General features: G+C 37.5%; 1 protein-coding gene across 4 annotated transcripts in view; it reads left to right on the forward strand.

Annotated features, from left to right (window-relative positions):
• LOC108408551 (serine/threonine-protein kinase TAO1-like) overlaps nt 1-14,063 on the forward strand; it is a 581,472-nt gene that overhangs the window by 20,973 nt on the left and 546,436 nt on the right. The window lies entirely within an intron of this gene.

Here is a 14,063-nt window from a genome sequence, read left to right on the forward strand (position 1 = left end):
TAAGAATTTAGTAATTCAGACATAGTTTTTAGGCCAAAAATACTGGCTGTTTCTGTAGTTCTGTTGTAATCACTCCAGTTGTCTCAGCATACATGATCTTCAGACCAGGATCTGAGGCAACTTTGAGACAATCTCCAAGGATTAACAAATGGAAGACAAACTAAATATTCTCCAGCCATAAGGGGCTAAAAGTGCTCAGTTCAAGCTGTCAATTCTTTATTTAGGTGTGGGATATTATATAATATAAATTTACTTGAATGGGATTCTGATTTTACCAAAAAAAAAAAAAAATGAATGGAGAAAGCAGAGAAATCATTTATCATAGGCAGTGATAATAGGGTTCTTTCAGTGCAATACAACTTGTGACTCATTTGCTTTCGCTTTTCCGGGCAAGGTAATTTTTCTCTAATGGCTGTGACTATGTCATGGTGAGAATTATTCTTTGGAACATTACTCCTTTCCTTTAACATATGCGGCTTCTCAAATGCTGTCCTGGCTGCTCTTATATAACCATCCTTTTGAATCCCATTTCCATATGACTGTTTCAAAGACTTCAAACTAAACATGTCTAAAATTGAACTTAAGCTGGCAGAACCAAAATCAATTATTTGTTTCCTTTCTTATTCATGCACAACAATTAATCCAGAAGTCTTGGGGTTATCTTGACATGTTCCTCTCTCCTACTTTCTGTTTCCAGACCATAGCAAGACTAAATGTCATATGTCCCCTACCCAATACAGTATCAATTATGATGTAATCCTTGCTACCATAGGAATCATGAGTTGAGAACACACCAGTGTTGTCTCAATATTTATTGAGGCCATTGTGTAATGCTCTGAATCAGGCCTCACACAGTGTCTGGCAGAATGGCAGCCCTAGAGTCTGCACACCAGAGGCTTCCTTTTCAGAAAAGAAGTAAGACAAGTGTGTAGATAGTCACTACACAAAGTAGGAAGTTCCAGTCCCGTAAAAGGAATACAAAATAACATCCTGGGGGAGTTCAGAAGAAGCAGAGCATATTTCCACTAGCAGGGAAAGGGAGCTTATCCAGGAGATGGCCTTTGAATCAGCACTGCAAGGGATAAACAGGATTTTGTCATGTGAAGATAGAGTTACCACCAGATGAATATAATTGCTGGAAAGAATAGCCAGAGCCAAACCATGAAAGTCAGGAGATACACCCACAGAAAGGCAACCATTTAATCCAGCAGAGAACTCATAAATAGGATTGGAGAGAAATGCAGAGACCAGACCACAGACAGCATTGAAAGTCAGCCTGAGTGGTTTGACTGTGTTCTTGACCGCCTACACTAAGAGGTACCCTGAAGCTACCTGTGTCCCACTCTGCTGTCTTTTCATTGGCTCTTAAAGGTGAACCATGGCTATACCGAGGCAGACCACAGCAGTGATTCTGTATGCATTTTGTTTGTTCCCCATATTTCTTCTTAAATTTGAAAGCAGGGGATGCAGGTGAGGGTGGGAGGCGGGGCTGGTTGGTTGCTGTCATGTTTGATTTTCAAGGCAGTTAGTGGCTAGTGTTTGGATATCTGGGTATTTTAAGATGAAGAATCTATTGATATATATTTCTTTTTTTAAGTTTTATTAAGGTATCATTGATATACAATCTTATGAAAGTTTCACATGAGCAACACTGGTTACAATATTCATTACAATGTATAATGCAACATATTATATTGATACGTTATTTCTATGTTTTTGTGGAGTGTTGTAATTTGTGTGCTGTGTGTGTGTGTGTGCATGCTTATATTCTAAGTAAATTACATTTTGGAAAATTCTAATCTTATCTTGGCCAAAACAAGGTGGTAAAGTAATTGTCTATGTGAAATCTGGAGAAAAGGTCCCATCAAGGCACAAGCTGATGGCAGTGCCTTTCCAAGATAGAGAACTCAGAGAACTCAGACTGTGGTATGGGCCCCTCTAGGACCAGGAAATCTGGAAAGAAATGATAACTTACCCTTCCCCCTGAGATGTTCCCTTACACCTGTCTTTACTCCTTCCTCTTCTGGAAAAGCTCCCAGAGAGGAGCTACCTAGCTTCCAAACATGGTCTCTTACAGGAATTTTGTATGGATAGGTGGCTGAATAAGCACTCCTTGCAGAAAACCATTGTGAATATGTCTGCTCCTATGCAGCAAACAAATAAAGGAATTCCAATAGAGAGAGAGTTGCTAAACTGAACTGAGAAGCTGTAAAAAATTCCTAGGAATAAGTTACATTGAAGCTTCAAAACAAAACAAAAAACAAAAACAGAGTATAGAACCATCACACTCATAAGAATCTTCTACCTCTGTTAACTCATGTCACTGGAGGAAACTGAGATCAAGAAAGAAAGAAAGAAAAAAAAAGGCTTGTTCGACAGGGTCCTATCATGTTATCAGAAGAGCTGGGGCCAGAACCCACTTGTCTTCAACACCTAGTTCAATTCCTGTCTATTTCATGCTGCCTTCTCTTTTTCCTCCAGAGAATAACATATAATCATAGATGATTATTATTTGTGGAAAGGTTCCTTATTTTAGAGGTCAGAATATTAAAGCCCAGAGAAATCCAATCCAGCCAATTCCATGGCCAACTAATGACCAGCCCTGGGCCATAAATCAGATACTATGTTTTTCAAACCAGCACTTTTGCTAATATCTGTGTTCCTCACTAGTAGTAAAAGTTAATACTCACAAAACTGCTGATCAGAGTCCTACAGTAGCATGTGATGGCAGTGAGCCAGCAAAATTTGCTAGTGTAATGATCCTTCTGGGTGCCCCAGAAGTGTTCTGAGATGGTCCATGCTATGCGACTCCAGGAAGTACCCATTCATTTCACATTCCACATGAGTGCTTTCACCCTGGAGCAGAGACCCCACATTAGTGGTGCTCCTGGAGCTGGGCAGTGTGGGCTGTGGATCAGGACTCTGGGAAAAATCTGAATACATTTGTTTAACAACCCAGAATAGATTACCATCTGTGATGTTAGCTATGTCCAAGTAGAGAATTGGGTACAGTAAAAAGCTGCCCTGGCTCATTGTTTATGATGTGGGTCCTAATTTAGCCTGAAAAACGTTGTCCTTAGTACTTTCCCAAAAAATTGATTTTGGCAAATCTATACAAGGATGAAATCTCAAGACATTTCGCTGAAGTTCATGTGACCAATTTATGTAATTTTCTTGGTATCTTCAGCATCATTCAAAGGAAGATGTTTTTTCATTAGCATTTAGTATTAAAACATGCTAATTACTCACAGGGGAAATTTAAATTTTATCAGATATTAGGACCACTTTATAAATTCTGAAAGTTTATATCAGATTCCAAAATTCCTGTAATGTTAGTGTTTCTAGTGATATTCTGGAAATCATTATTTTAATGATGGCATTTACCTATTTTTAACTATATTAAACTGACTCTAATCCTTGTTTAAAACTGAAAATTACCACATTTGATTTCATTGGCTAAAATGCTATTTACCCAACAGTATACCTTACTTTATACAGAGCAAAATACAGCATGTGTTTCTAAAAAGAACACAAATTCCTCAAATATTCTGCATGTACATCTTTTGACCTTTCTCTTAAAAGGCATTAGTCCTTGAAAAAATTTTTGTCCTGGAAAGAAAAAATAACCTAAGAAATTATCAAGAGACTTAACCTACTTTACAAAGGTTGCAAGAAATAGTACAATGTTGACTATTTGTTTCTTTTCTTTCAAATTAGCAATAGCCTAGTATTTGACTGCATCCATTTTTTGTATTGTCACCATAAGGAAAGACCCATTTACGTGGAAGTACATTTACTGTTTATTTCTGTAGTGCCAGTGGGAGGCAGGACACTGAGTGTGAATGAAACTAATTTTTTTTTGCAGCAAAACAGATGCATGAAACACCCAAGTTGAGTGGAGGCAGAGCAGCTGGTTTCCCTGAATGCCTTTACATTTGTAATCTATGTACATTTTTACCCTCATATCAAAGGCCTTAGTGATAAGTCTATTGAGAGCAATTTACTGGAAAATTTTGTGCTTTAAATAGCTAAAAGTTAACCATATTTTTGCTGGGGAAGAGGAAAGAAAATGTTAAGGTAATAGTCAAGGTTTAGAGAACAATATTTCAGTTTCTGAGTAGAATTCAAAATGACATGTCCCTCACTCCTTACTGCCAGGCACGGAAAGCTTTATCTCTGGCTGTTCAGCTGCCCTAATCTTGTTTGCTTCCCTATTTAGTTCCGTAATTTCTGCAAAAAAAAAAAAAAGTGGGTAAGGGGGGTACGTACTATATTTAACAAATTGTTAGTTTGTGGAAGATTTTGATTCACTTTGCAGCTAGAATTTTATATATTTATATAAATACAGCTGGGCTTTTTCTTTAATTGAGAAATCTGAAGTCAAAATGCCCAGTGTTTTTTTTCAAAAAGAAGGAAAAAAGGGGAAATAATAAATACCTAACTATGGCAATTCCAGTCTTGGGAATAGAAATTAAAGTAAAATACTATTATTTCTTAGTTGATTTTTATATAGATTTCACTATCACAAATTCCCCTCAAGGCAAAAAAGTATATATTTGTATTTATGTTTATATATCTATAAAACATTACCTGGGAAGCCCAGCCTAGAATGTGGGTATTGTTCCCAGTCCATGGATGATGATGTAATTCTCCTGTGTTTATTCACATAGGGTGGAGGGTAGTCATGAATTCTGTTTGGGGGATGTTAAATTTGATAGGCCAATTAAACATGGAATAGTTACCAAGGAGGCAGTTGGATATAGGAGTCTGGACTCCAAAAGAGAAATTCATGTTAAGGGTAGTTTTTATAGGTAATTAGCATATGGAGATATTTAATGCCATGATGCTGGGTGGGGTCACTGAATATGAGTGTTTAGAAAGAGAAGGGAAGGGGGCCCAAAGCAGAGCTCTGGGTGACACCAACATTTAGGAACCTGGCAGTGGAGAGGAAACAAGGAGCATGGCCCTCTAGGGAGAAGGAGCAGGGGAATGTGGTTGGGGCAGGCCACATAAATCAAGCATTTCCAGAATGAGGGAATCTTCGACTCTGCCAAATATTGCTGAAAACTCAAGGCCAGTAGAGTAATGCTGAGTCTGGACACAGGATATTCTTCAAATGAGCTCAACAAGAGCCATCTCAGCAGAGGGGGCTGGAAAGAAGCCCCAGTGGGTGAGATTAAGGAGAGACATGAAATGAAGAAGATATGAAAAACATGAACTAGTCTTTCCAGAAGCTCAGCTCTAATAGGAATGGGGCAGTAGCTGGAAGGTGTGGAGCATGAACGGGATTTTTAAAGATGGGATATACTAGAGTGCATTTGTATGCTGATAGAGGGAGAGGTTGATGATGCATATTCAAGGGTAGTATTATAGCAGCAAGTCCTGGAGAAAACACATGTCCACCTACAAGAGTCGGCCTTCGCTCTTAAGGATAGTTTACCCATTGTGACCAGAGCAGATGCTGAGAGAATAAGTTGACTCAGAGATGGAATTATGTTGACTTGTTTAAAAAGTAATGTGCATAGAAAAAATAAGAAGGAAACATCAGCATGTTAATGGTGGTTGTCTCTTGGTGGTGGAGTTATAGGTGATTTTTTATACCTTTTGGCATTTTTCAATTTAAAAAAAAATAAATGTATATTATTTTTATTGTAGGAAATAAATAAATGTGACAAGGAGAATTGCATGTTTCTGAGTGACCGTTCAAGTCACTGTTCTTTGAAAAGGCAAACTACATAAAATTCCCCAGCTATATTTTTTCTTCAGCAAATTAATTTTCCATAATGGTGTTTGCCCTACAGACACTTAGAGTGGTACTGGCAGCTCCTCATACTGAAGAAACTGTGCACTATCCTTGCAACAAAATTATGCTTTCTGAAATGGTATATTCTCTACCCTCTTGTCTCTAAGCTAATAGTGAGAAGAAGAAAGATGTTGGAAACTCTTGGCAAATGGAGAATAGCCATCAAATATTCTTGCAAACACAGATGTCAGTTTTATTTCAACATCTAAAAACAGGTCACTCTGTCTAAAACAGACAGCACAGAGAAGTCACAGCCACAGCAGAAACAGACAAAATTTCCCAGTGGAGATACTATTCTTTGGCCTCCAGATATCTGATTCCTTTTTAAGAGCACACAGGCATACTTTCACCTTGCCCAGAACCACCTAAATGGGATTACCAGATGGTATATGTTGCTTAAAATTTGCTAATAGCCTTAAAAAAATGGCCCTTTTTAATAGGTGAGATTGTGCCTATTGCCCAACTCTTTAACAAAGGATCATATACTTCTTGATTGATGCAGGTTGCTTGTTGGTTATAAATCAAAATCTAAACTAGATCATAACACCTATTTTCTTTTATTCTGTTCTTGAATAAGTTACCCATACATATTGAAGTAATGCAAAAGACAGTCAGTGAAAAATAGTGTCCTTGTTACGTTTGTCCCTCCCCAATGGCAACCAGTGTATCCAGCTTCTTATGGGTATTGCCAGAGGTACTTTATAGATAGACAAGCAAATAACTGAGCATTGATGGAAAATTTAACAAGGCTTTGCAACATTATTTAATATTCTTCATCATTTTATGAAAAACATCAAGGATGGTGGTCAGAGAAGCCTATAACATTAGAAGCCACTGAAAGTTAAAAATCAGAGGGAATTTAATATTTTTTGGAAATAAGAGTGTGACTGGGGAAAAGACTCAGTTTTTTAAAAGCTGATGCCCATGCCTCTTCCACTCACACTTCCCATTGTATTAAATGAGATATTTAGCCTGTTCTGCAACTAACTTGTAAGCTTTAATAGTAATAGTAAGCATTTCATAGTTTAACTTTTAAAAACAGTTTCACTCTCCCTATCATAGAGCATACATTAATACATATATTTTTTAAAAAGGATTGTCTGCTTTGTGAACCGCGGATCATTGACAGTATCTGCTGTCCCTCTCCTCCAGACCCTGCTCTTTCCCCTGGATCTCTTGCCTAACAGCTTGTCAGCAACCTATGACTTACAGGTCAGATCTGGCCTGCTGCCTTTTTTTTGTAAATGAAGTTTTATTAGAACACAGTTGCCCCTGTTCTATGTGTAAATTATCTGTGGCTGCTCCCACACCACAATGAGAAAATTGTCATAGGTCATATGTTCCTCAAAGCTGAAAATATTTATTTATTTGGCCCTTTACAGAGAAAATTTGCCAACCCTTGCCCTAGAGGGTGAAATCCTGGTCATGGTAATAAATGGGCAGAGAGCACTTGAGAAAATAGTAGGGAGATTTAGTACAAAGATTTAGAATAATTAAAGAAGTACAGAGATTTGGAAGAAGTTAAGGAAGATGCTAATATAGGTCTAGATTTTCATCTGGTTCCATATATCACTTTTCCAACTTGATCCTTCCTTCCAGCCTTGCTACAAGTTTTATGAACAAGTGTTTATCTGTGCAGTCCAGATGGAAGTACTTCTTTAACAGATTATATGTGAAAGAGGAAGGGCTCTGGGAATGAACAGGGCTATAACAATGTGGTGTGGCTGGAGTGACTCTGGTACCTGTTGCCCCAGTCAGTGCCAGGCTGGCGTGCGCTCCTGTCCCCACCACTACTTCAGAACTGCACACTTGGCCAGAGAGGTCAAATGCAGATAAATGAAAAATAGTCCTCCAGAGCCCACCAGTGAGAGCCTGTACTCCCACTGGTAATACCAGTTGTGACCTAGTTACTGAAATTTAAGGATGGTTAAGGAAACTGAAACAAAGCCACTGCTTAGATGTATGTTTAAGAGAGGATTTCTATATGACTCTCAGTGGCTCCTGAATCACCTTAGAAGATAGAGCTTGATATTTCCAAGAGTATATTCAACCAAAGTAAAAGCAAATAAAACTGTTACATTAGAATAATACAACTGAATAGTAAGGATAAAAATTTAACAGGCAGCAGTAGTTGTTTCTTTTTTCCGTGTGTAGAACTGAAATACAAGTGAAGCCATCATAACAACCCCTTAAGGGCATTTGTGAACCTTTGACAACACAGAAAGAAAATATTTATAGTCTGAAACTGTGTCTCTCCAATATTACAGAGTAAATGGAAAATATAACCTGGTTAACAAGCTGTATTTTTCACAAGAGCATGAAAATCTTATACAAGAATTCTGCGTTGCTTTTTCCAAGTCATACAGAAATTAAATATTTAATAAAGTAATAACATAAATGGAAGCCAGTGCTATAAAATGAAGGAAAAAGGAAAACACTAAAAGTGTAAAACTATCTTGAAACATATGTATATGTATGTGTGTGTGTGTATGTATGTTTTCTTTGAGCATTTGAATTGCTTATCACCAGAGTGAAAAATAATACTAAATTTTCTTTGGTCTTACAGTAGAAGAACATTTATTAAAAGTAAAATATTTGCTTGAAATATATTTTGAGAATCTTCCATTTGTGAGGACTTGGTCTAAGAGCATGGGGTTTATTAGTCAAAAACTGATATATTTTTTTAAAAACCTATTCTCATGGAGTTTACATATCAATGGGAAGACCTAGACAGAAAACTCTGATGCACTAGTGAATGATGTGCCATATTAGATGGTGGTGCATGTAAAGAAAATACAGAGCAGGGTCAGGAGGACTGAGAGCCCGGTGTGGGTAGGGCATGGACTCGCAGTGTCAGAGAGAGGGTGGCCAGCTGAGGCCTCACACGGACAGAGGTCCATTCACCTGGTGGAGTTCCAGGAAGGAAGGGTCAGCGTGAGCCTCTGGGGCAGGTGTGTCACAGTGCTATAGGCACTGCCAGGAGTGAGCAGGGGGCCAGTTAGAAGGTAAAAGTGGAAGCAGCTGGGTAGCTGAATAGTGTGGTAACTGAAACATTGCAGTCAGCTTCACAGGACCTTTCTCTGAGTGACATGAGGCCATTGGAGGGTACTGACTAGTGACACATCCGAATTACATTTCAAAAAGATTATTCTCACCATGCGCAGTGGTCCAAGTATGAAATAATGAGGGCTTGAAGATCAGGGTAGTAGCACAGGAGGTTTTACCTCAGAAATAGACATTTGAGGTTTTATTAAATATTTTCTATTTAGGAGTTAGAAGAGGAGCAGAATAAGGAGTTAGAAGAGGTGCAGTTGTAAGAAAGTCCTTTTTTATTTTACCCGTGTATCAAGTCAGCAGCCCCAGGTGAATGATCTGAAATGTTCTTACATATGTTCTGTAGTGTTTCTGGCATCTGATTTTCTTTCCCTCCTTTCTCACTCTTCCTGACCTCAGCCACTTCATCTCAGGCAGTGAACCATCATCTCCTCCATGCAGATGGAAAAAAATGGAGACTTAAGAAATTTTGAGATGAAAACAGCATAAATTGGTGGTGAAGTGTGTATAGGAGGTCAGATAGATGGAGATTCCTGGTGTGTGCTCGTGATTGGGTGGTGGGGTCAGCTGATGAGATAAACACCAGAGGAGTTCCAGGCCTTGTTGAAAATCATGCTTTGCTTTCAGGGCTTTCGGAATTTGGGTGCATTTAAGACATCTGTATGCTTCAAAAATCATGCCCTCCTCTGACCTCATACCCTCTATATTCTGGCCATAGCACACCACCACTGTCCCGGCCATTGTCAGTTTACGCATGCTATTCTTTCAGAGTTGGCCACCCACCAGTCCCCACTCCACATGCAAATACTCTTTCTCAGCTTTTGGAATCCTCTCCTTAGCGACAAAGACTACAGTTTATTGAATGCAGGGTCTAGATCCCGTTTCACCTATAGTAACCCCTCAAAATTTAGGATGTGTTGCATATAGCAGGGTCTGAATCAATATTGGTTGAATTGAATTGGACACTTAGATTTTAAGATAGATTTTAAAGAGATTTTTTTAAAGTCATTTAAATGATATGATATTGTAAAGAAAATGTCCTTCTAAAACCTATAGCTGTCACTCTCTATAAATGTGTATTTTTTGTCTTACAGTTCTACTGTCTGGTACCTGGCATGTAGTCAACATTGAATAAATTGTATATACATATTTTAAAAAATTATTTGATGCTGGAAAACTGAAAGTTGGCCAGAACAACAAACAGTCATGATTGATTAGATATTCACTAATGTATAAAATTATAGAAACATTTAAATGTTCTTGTGAAAATTTGGGTGTACTTCCTCATTTTAAGAAATATCCAGTGTGATACTAAGAGAAATTCAAAGCTATTATTTGCACAAACTCAAAAACTATCATTTTGTTTCGGACAAATGTGGATATCATATTATGGTAATGATGAAGATTGTACTTGACATATTCCCTTGACAAATAATAATTTATTCATCCATTTTATTCCATCTACATGTATTCATTGAGTACCTACTGTATCCCAGTTACTGCTTTAGGTACTTAGGATATAGCAAGGACCAAAAGGGACGTGAGATGTAAAATATTTTCACAATTACAGATTCTTTTGGAATTTTTGTTATTAGAATATACATGTTTTTCTTAACCATTCCTTACAACTTTAATAGCTTCTAAAGTGTTTAATTCACAGAGAAAGCTTTTATGCACTTAATTTTACATGCCTGAATTAACTACATAGGAGTTATGTATTTTCAAAACTCATGTGAGCAAAAACGGCTTTGTCAACTAATCAAGTAATATTTGAAGCGGTATCCAGTGCTACATTCTTGATTTTAACATATTCTCCTCCAAAAATGAATCTGTTCACACATAGTCCTAGCGAATTTATCTCTATTTATTTTTTGTTGATGTTTACTGTTAAGTCTTCCATCAGGATGTGGGCAAGGACCTTGTCTGTTTTCTTCTTTGCTTCATCCCAGCTCATCCTAACTGCCCGGAGTCTATTACATGTTCCCAAAATGTAAATATCTGTTGAATGGATGAATGCAGTAATGGGTGTTGAAACATGTACAGTTTGTTTTTGTGTGTTTGTGTGTCTGTGTGTGTTCGGGGTGGGGAGAAAGTCTAAGAAACCAGAACAGTAAAGGAGATGTCATATCAATCACTTAGTTCATTGAATTTTGCCACAAGGTTGGATACATCACAAACTTGCTGACCTCACTTTCCCCATTCTTAAAATTCAAGGAAACTCACTGTATTATATTTAACTGTTCTTCTCTCCTTATGCCCTATGATCTTCTATATTGTTAATTGTGTAGCATCTAAAATGTTAAGCTAACTTTAAAGTTGAGCAGCAACATTTCACATGTAATTAATTATGCTGGTTGAAAGAGTAGAAGCATGAGTCATTCATTAGTATTGTTATGATGACTGTAAGTTGTCTTTTTTTTTCCCTTGTTGCTTCCATAATGTGGAATGTACATAATGTGACAGTAATGCTGACCACGCTTTCCAGAGCAGCCCACTGTGAATGACCCTGCCTGACAGTAACTGATGGTGCAGAAATACAGATATGGGAGAGATACAGGCAATTCCAGTGGCCAGCAGGCTTCTTCAGTTAAACTAACCCGGCAGAGAGTAGCATTCTGCCCTGAACCAGAGAGAGAGAAAGGAGGAAAGTGTGCTGGAGCCAAGAGGTGCTAGACAGCTGTGTGCCTTTTCACTGCATTCCTCCAGCACCTAATTTAGCTTCAGCTCTGTTCCATAAAATCAGCCTGAACAATGCAGTGAGAACAGGGAAGAGAAAGAAAGAAAGAAAGAAAGAGGAGTTTGCCTTGTTTCCCAGTGTCTGATGTGATGCATAATTCCTGCTGAGATTAAATCCCATAGGTTTTAATAATAAATGCAATGAAATCCTACAAAACTAATGTCTGTGAAACCTCCATCAGCAAGGCCTGGCTCCAAATTCTTATTTCTTTGTTTGGTTTATGCTGAGCCCTGAGTCATGTATTTACAGTTAATGTTTGTTTAGGGGGCAGGGATCACCTGTGGAATAAGAAGAAAGTGGAGACAACTAAATATAAAGTAAATTTAAATATAAACTAAAATATAATTAAATAAAATTTAAAGGAAATATTAACTATAAAGTAAATGATTGAAGCCATGATCATAAGAGTTGTAGTAATAATATGTGAAAATGTATTAAACAGCAGGTATTGAATGAATCACTACATGTGTTGCATAATTTAATCTAACAACACCTTATGAAATAGGTTGTTGTTATTTCCATTGTATAACTGCGGAAGCAGAGTAAGTTACTTGTCAAGGCCACATGACTAGAAAATGGTAGAGCCACAGCTGGAATTATCATAGCTGTTATACATTGGGCATCCCCATATGCCCATTCTAAATAAGCGTTTTACATGAAGTAACCCATTTTATTTATTCTTACAAACTCCTCTGTTCGATCTGAGCATTCTGATTCTAGAGGCCTTGCTCTTAACTATGAATTTGGCATAATTGAGACCATGATCTTAATAAAGGAAAGGGTTTATGTAGCTTCAGAAGTAACTTTAGATTTTCTTTATAGCCAGAATTTAGTTCAGTGTCTACTGATTTGTGGACAAATTAATGAAAAAGTATATAGTGCATTTTTCTATGAATTCTACCAAAACAAAACAAAGCAAAAAAAAAAAAGGCTAAAACAATAAAACAAAACCCTAAAGAGGCAAAATTAGCAGTTTGGTTCTGTTCTCCAGTATGGGAATGCTAATGTGCTAGCCTGTATAAATAAGTGATTCCTGTTGGTCATAATCCTGTAGTGGGAATGATGTCATGAGAAATTATTGGAGTGATTTTCAACAGCATAAATATTTAGTAACAGATGCACGTAGATGGCAGATTGCCTCATTCCAGTGCCATCTGTTAGACATCTGTCTATTCTAATAGGACTGGTCCATTAGAACTAGACCAATAGCACTCTCTCACATGTTTTAAGTTTATTTTCAAAATTCTTCTGAAAGCCTTGAACGAGGAAAGACGTTTCCATGTCTGGTTGGCTGGTGCTCAGTAATGGTGCATTACAACACCTTGGCAAGCTGTGAAGTCCATTTGATGTGTTATAATGCTCCACAAGGAAGTGTCTCTCTTAAGTGTTTTGTCAGAAGTCAAACTAAATAATGGCACTAGAAACTCACTCAGGTACAAATAATTGGGTCCAACAGAGTTCAGTGCAGATTGTGCAATTGACAACAGAAATTGGCATGAGATTAAGGGTATAACCCATGGTCATCATTAGCGTGTGGGATTTATTTTTTTAAACAGGGCTAAGGCAGTATAGTATAAACTCTGTAGAAAATATACCGTATGTACATACAGTTAGGTTATACCCAGTGAAAGCATAATGATTCTTAGCCTAGACATGCCTTTCAATAAAAACTTTTGCCAAGCTTTTTTGCTGTATAAAGCTGGAGACAGTGTTAGTGTACATAAATTTACTCTGTGCATGACCAGTTGTGTTGGTGATGTGTCATAAGTGTGGGCCAACATCCATAAATGTCTTAATGCTTGAAATAGTATCATAATGCCAGGTACCCAAATGGGACTTAGTAAATATTTGTTGAATGAATGTTCTAGGACCAATTGAAGCAATTCCCTGTGGATTCCCAGCACGAAAGCAAGTCTTATAGCCTTAGCTCAAGCTGACTATGTATTAGAACTTGGGATACTTAGTGTGTAGAGCAGAACACAGAGCAAATTGCTTATCACTACTATGTACTTGTAATGAACTTTAAAATGCTGTGTGATTTCCAAAATGTAGATCACCAGGTATATGTTTTTTGGGGAGCCAAACCTCCAACCATGGCTGTTTGGAGAGAATACATCCATCTGAGTCTTGGTTAAGTTAAAAGAATGACTAATGTTTTACCAGATTCTCCCATGATTCAAAAGTTTGTGTGACTCAGCCCATTAATACCTTTAGCTCCTGTGATCTCCCCTCCCAGTGAAATGATAGCTACAAGGCAGTAGTGATAATTGGAGTAGGAGATCTTGACTTTGCCCTGTGGCAGTAAAATGGCACACTTTGAGTAACTGCATATGTATACAGTACTGTTTGAAAGAAATGAAGTATATTATTATCATATAAATATTTAAAATTTTATGTTAAAGCATGTTGAAAATATTACGTAGTTTCAGTATGGATAAGAACCAAGTTCTGCCTTTTGTTTCTACTGTT

This window comes from Manis javanica, chromosome 2 (genome assembly GCF_040802235.1).
Source record: "Manis javanica isolate MJ-LG chromosome 2, MJ_LKY, whole genome shotgun sequence".
Lineage (NCBI taxonomy): Eukaryota > Metazoa > Chordata > Mammalia > Pholidota > Manidae > Manis > Manis javanica.